The sequence below is a fragment of the Falco naumanni genome, chromosome 5 (assembly GCF_017639655.2).
Source record: "Falco naumanni isolate bFalNau1 chromosome 5, bFalNau1.pat, whole genome shotgun sequence".
Classification (NCBI taxonomy): domain Eukaryota; kingdom Metazoa; phylum Chordata; class Aves; order Falconiformes; family Falconidae; genus Falco; species Falco naumanni.
In genome coordinates, this window is record NC_054058.1 from 68,864,600 (window position 1) to 68,870,839 (window position 6,240).

At 50.0% G+C, this 6,240-nt stretch overlaps 1 protein-coding gene across 1 annotated transcript in view; it reads right to left on the reverse strand.

Annotated features, from left to right (window-relative positions):
• Nucleotides 1-381, reverse strand: part of UPF2 (UPF2 regulator of nonsense mediated mRNA decay) — a 69,593-nt gene extending 69,212 nt beyond the window's left edge. Inside the window, exon 1 of the mRNA XM_040593909.1 lies at nt 279-381. The gene's annotated coding sequence lies outside the window, so the exon portion shown is untranslated. The remainder of the gene's footprint in view (nt 1-278) is intronic.
• Between the last annotated feature and the right edge of the window lie 5,859 nt (nt 382-6,240).

Here is a 6,240-nt window from a genome sequence, read left to right on the forward strand (position 1 = left end):
CGCGAGCCAGGCAGCCCCCGGCTCTGCCTCCCCCGCCCGCACCGCAAGCCCGAGAACAGCCGCCACCTGCCCCTCCAGCCCTCCCTCCCCTTCACCTTCACGTCCCGCCCTGCCCCGGCACCCCTCAGCCCTGAGGAACCCTCGCCCCGCTCCGCCTCACGGCCCCCACCCCCGACAGGCCCCCGCGCCCTCCCACCGCCTCCCGGGCCCTCTTCCCCACGCAACACGGCACGGCCCGGCACCGCCCTCCGAGCCGCCCGGCGCCCCCGCTCCGATACCTCCGCCCGGTGCGAACATGGGCCCGGCCTCCCGCGGAGCGACGACTCCTCCGCCCGCCACAGCCCCCTCCCGGCGCGCGAGGCCCCCTCGCTCTTCTCCCCTCACGACGCCCGCCTCGTTCCTTGCCGGGGCGCCCGCCGCGCTGCCTGACCGACAGCACCGCCCCGGCCGAGCCCGCCGCGCCCGCCCACGCCGCCCGGCCGCGACAGGAAAGGTAGCGCCGCCTAACCGCGCCGTGGTCGCGGCTGCAGCCGGCTCGGCCAGCGGCGCTTTCCGCCGGGCGGGATCAGGCGGTGCTGAGGGCAGCCCCGGGCGGGGTCCTGGCGGCGGGCGGCCCTGCTCGGGTTACCGGGAGGCGGCGGAGGCGGAAGTAACGGAGGGAGGGGGCGCCCGTACGGCGCCTGGGGGGTTGGCCACGGGGTGGGGTGTCCGCGGGCCCCGGCGCACTGTTCGGCCTGTTGCTCCGCGTGTCGTCGCTGCGATGGCGTGTCGGTGGCCGTGAGCCGTCACGTCGCATCGCGCTCGTCGTCATGTTCAGGGTGGCCTGCCTGAGGGGGCCGCGCCGCGGCTGCGGGGCACGGGTGGCTGCGGGGCGCGGCGCTGCCTGAGCCGCTCAGCTGTCACCGTGATAAAACACTGGGAATAACTCTGGCGTAACACCAAGTTACTACATCAGTAGCGATTTAATGAGTGTCGTCGGCTGTGTTGCATAGCCTGAAGCTGGTGCCTGCACTGAGGCCTGCTGGCTGTCCGGTGTGCCAGCCGCTTGTGCCTACCCGGTGTCCGGAGGCCCTTTGCAGCAGTCAACGTGCCAGCACAAAACCCCCCGATTTGAGGCACTCACAACCTGCGTGCCCGGGCTCCATGTCAGCTGCTGGGCAGCTCTGGAGGTGCTCAAGCTGGAAAAAGCTGGCACAACCCAGAATTCCAGATGATAATCTGCTATTTAATCCTCATTTTGAATCCAGATCCATTTTTCTTGAGTGTGGGACAATGTTTACACCGCTCCATGCCTAAGCACCCAGAAATACCGGACAATGCCAGCCGGCAGGCCTGAATGTGCATAATGAGATTATTCAGCTGTTAAAGCCACCTTTTTATTCAGAGGCAAGAGTCAGTCCAAATTTAAGACTGTTCACTGATGTAGAGGTTTAGGTGTACTCTACCCACCAGTACAGGACTAGACAGGTGGGGTTTTTTCAGGAAAGACCTCTCCTCCCTGTTTAAATTAATCACAGACACATCTAAAAATCTCTGAGTTTGAAAGGGCAAAGTCATGCTTATTATTTACACAGATCATTCCAGTGTCCCTACTACACAAAGATTTCATTTACTTGCCAAAATATCTGGAGTTATCAGGTTGATTAAGCTTGATTCACTAGAGAGAAGATCCATGTGCTAAACGTGGGAAAAAAGAAGTTAAATGGGGAGGCTAACTCCAGGCTAAGTGTTGGCACTTTATTTTCCAAAGGCACCAATCCCACAGCCTGTTAAAGGATGCCTTTGAATTATTCCTTTTTGAGTCTGTTTTGAAAAGGCGGACTCAGCATTATGTTAGGCTGAGGTATCAGTTTCAGTGGCATTCCATCAAGAAATGTTGGCTTGTTTTCTTTTGAAGCATGATATTGCTGCCTTTTCTAACATGACTAAAATGCACCATCAAAATTTTGAAAGGAAACAAGTTCCTTCTGTATTTATACCACACTCCCACGCAGTACACCTGTGTCAGAACTCTGTTCTGTAAAGACCATGCAAGTAAATCTTGTTTTACCTTCGACAGCTCAGAAGGCTTTTCCTTATAAAGTACCTGTTTCATCGGTGTACATACTGATCAAGTTTTCCTACTAACTTGCCAAAAAGAAAACCAGGTAGATCTCATTTCCTGAGCCTCAGGTATAAAACATATCTTTCACTTTTTGTAATTCCTGAAGCTCTTATTCCCAGCTTTTTCAATATGTTTCCTCAATTATCTGCCACCAAACGTGGACACAGTATTCAGAGAGGAATCACAGTCGTGCCAAATACTGACCTAATGTAGAATCTGTAGGTGTCCTCAGTATTTCCTTGTAGCCAAATCCAGAAGATAAATCTTTCTTGCCAAGTGAGCTGATATTCACATCACTTTTTTAGACCCATCTGTTTCAGTCCTATGATTTTCAGAGGTAATTCATAGCCACTATTTCCTGGAAAGGAGCTATGTTTTAGTGCCTATACTCTTTCAAGGTATACAAGCTTGCGTCTCATCCTGTTAAAATAAATTGCATTTGCTTATGCCCAGTCCATCTTGACACTCAGATCCAAGTTAACCTCTCTTCACCACGTACCTCCAGCTGATAAATTTTGACTGGACTTAATTTGTGGGAAGTTTTTTCAGGTTGATATAGCTGCTGAAGTGGCAAGGACTATAATCCCTTTAGAAATACTCTCAGCTGATGATTTTCTGTTTAAAATATTGCAAGTTTAGATCTGCTAGGTAGTCAATTGCATACTATTTAGTATATATACAGCCCTGATTTTCAAGCATTTCTGGTTTTCTTATCCAGAATGTCAGGTACTACTGAATCAGCCTCACATAGGAGTCCTCTAGGGCAGGCTCTCTGTGCCAGAAGGGTCAGGCCAGGAGAGGCTCCTTGCAAAGCTAGAACATATGCCCTTAGCAGTGGTGTTTCTGCTGGCACAGGCACCACTTTCTCAGGTTTAGACATGAACCAAAGTCAACAAAATCTTCTGTTGACCTAGATATAGTTACAGCAAGGCTTTTGCCACGTCTAATCATGTCCTACGCAAGATGATTACACTGGCAAAAGTCTGCAGAGCACTTCAAATCTTTACTAACTGAATTTTGAATCACAGAAAATGCCCAACGCGTTAACTTGATGAAATATATATTCCATAAATACATGCTTAGACTTCATTAAACTGGTAAGTGAACCCATATATACAAATATGCCATTACTTCTCCAAGATCCACATTGTGTGATGGAATCATCTCATTTAGTCCTTTTTAACTTGGGGAAAAAATTTACTGTTCAAACCCATTCCTATCAGTGCTAGTTGGGAAATACTCAACAAAGTCTCTATCTGCTTTAAAGCAAAGCCACAGTGCTATTTATTTATTTATGCTATTTGACTGATATTTACTTTAGAACTGTGGAAAAGTATTTCATCATCATGCGATCTGTCTGCAACTTTTGTCTTTTTTCCCAAGCACAGAAAGAAATATTTAACTATATCAACCTTTTTTGCCTCTCTACTGTCAACGCCAGGAAATCATGTAACGTTGCAACATTATTTTCAAGGTTTCTTTGTTCTAATATACATTGAAAAAAACAATATTCAAAGCCATATTTCCACTACACTTTACTCTGTTGGCATATGTCAACTATCCTTCTATAGCTGCATCCTTTTGCTTTCTTTGCAGCATTAAAGGTTTTATTTAAAACATTAAAAGTTTTATTTTTCTCCCAAATTGGCTTTTCTAAATCTGCATAAACCCAGCCATATGAACTCAAGGAATGCAAGTGGTCCCTCTGCAAGAACTATAAATATCTTAAAATCTGTGTCCAGCTGTGGTGTCATAACTGATTCAGTTGCAAAATGCAGTTCCACCTGTTCCAAAAGCATATAACCGTGGTTTGATGTGAAGGAAAAAAATACTCTTTGAGTTCCCTGTTGTGAAGGCAATATACAAAGTAGATTCATGAGCACAACCAAACCTGTGGAAAGGCAACTGGCCAGCTGCATTCACACAAAGTTTACTGAATGACAGAACGGCTGACATTGGAAGGGACCCCTGGAGATCATCTGGTCCAACCCCCCTGCTCAAGCAGGGCGACCTGCAGCCAGCTGCCCAGGGCTGTCCTGACAGCTTTTGAGTATCTCCAAGGATGGAGACTCCACAACCTCCCTGGGTGACCTGTGCCAGTGCTCAGTCACCCTTGCAGGGACAGAGCTTTTCCTAATGTTCAGAGCGAAGCTCCAGTGTTTCAGTTTGTGCCCATTGCCTCTGGTCCTGCCAGTGGGCACAACTTGTTCTCCTCTTTGTATCCTCCCTTCAACCATTTATGTACACTGATAAAATACCCCCAAGCCTTCTCTTCTCCAGGCTGAAGGGTTCCAGTTCTCTTAGCCCTTCCTCACATGTGAGATGTTCCAGTCCCTTCATCATCTCCATGGCCCTTCACTGGACTTTCTCCCCTACGCCCATGTTTGTCTTGTACTGAGCCAAAAACTCTACACAGGTGAAGCCAGCTGTGGCCTTACCAGCGCTGAGCAGAGGGGACCTGCTGGCAGTACTTCAGCGAATGCAGCCCAGGATACCATTTGCTACCTTTGCTGCAAAGGTACGATTGCTGGATCATGTTCAGCTTGGTGCTTGCCAGGACCTCCAGGCCCTTCTCTGCCAAGCTGCTTGCTAGCTGGGTGGCCCCCAGCATGTGCTGGTGCATGGGGTTGTACCTCCCCAAGGTGTAGTGAAAAGTTATTACATTGATTACTGCTTATGAAGAAGTGTTTGCCTTTAATTAGGGATCGCTTAACTTGGACAGGGAGCTCAGGGAGCTCGAGGACAGCTTTAATGAGCAGCTGGGGTTTGTCCTGAGCCCCCTCAACCGGCAAGATGTGAGCAGGACCATCCAGACAATAAATACTGTGTGCAGCTGCATCATGGTGGTAACGCCACCGCGCTTGGGGGTCTGGCCAATGTCCCTGGCATGTGTGAGCCTTATGAATCATCAGATAGTGCACGCCTGCAATTAGCCTAAACTTAAAAGTTTACATACACTAGGTATGTAAACTGGTTTTGTTTTTCACCAACTATGAAGGCTTGCAAGCTCCAGGATTGGGCCAGAAGCCTCACCTACGGGTGGATGCACCACGTAGAAATTCTCCCAGTTACAAAGAGACTCCTGGTGCCAGCTGCAACGGGGCTCCCAGCTGAAGGGTGGGCCTGGGCGGTGTTAAGGTGGGAATTCATCATGTCTCCTTTTCTTAGTCTCGGTAATGCTTTGCAGTAACAAATTGGTGCTTTGCTGCTGTTGCTTTTTTATCATATTGTACATGACTAGTAGTTTCCTTTTATCATATTGCACATAACTAGTAGTTTCCTTTTATCATATTGCATGCTATTTTTCTTTATTGTATCCTAATATATTAAACTGCATTTATTCTTATATTTGATTTGGAATTCATTTTTGCTTGGCAGCCAGTCAATCAGCAAAACACAGGTGCAGGACTTTGCACTTGTCCTTGCTGAACTGCACAGTACAGCTGTTGGCCTGTTTCTCCAACCTGCTGAGGTCTCCCTGGATAGCAGAATCCCCGTCATGGATCAGCCACTCCTCACACTTTTGTTTCATGGGCAAACTCCCTCTGTGCCCCATCATCCTGATCATTGGTGAAGATGCTGAACACAACTGGACCCAGTGTTGACCCCCAGGGTACACCACTCCTCACCAGCCTCCAAGCAGGCTTCACCCTGCTGACAGCCACCCCCTGGCCCCAGCCCTCCTGCCAGTGTGCAGCCGCCCCCCCGTCTGCCCCCCCAGCCCATGCATCGCCTGTGAGAGGGTGCGGGGCCTGGCAGGCTGCAGCCCCCAGCCCCTCGCCAGCCCCTCGCCAGCCCCACCACGGCAGGCAGCCCAGTTGGTCAAGCAGCGCCAGGCCATGCTGGCGGCTCCTGACCTTCCTCATCCTCCTTGTGTTTCGAAACGGTTCACAGCATCTGAAAAGCAAAGCTTTTCGGTTTTGTTCCAACTTTCTTCCTCACGGCCTTTTTTGGTGGGTTTTGCGGAGATGGTGAGGTTACCATGCCGCCCCCAGCCCAAGCACAGCCCAGCACGCCGTAGGCACAGGGTGAAGCTTTGACTTTCACCGGAGGGTGAGGCAGCCTTTTAATGGGAAATACCAGGGCACTGGCACACATTTCAAATGTGCCCACTGGCACACTGGCACAAGGATCAA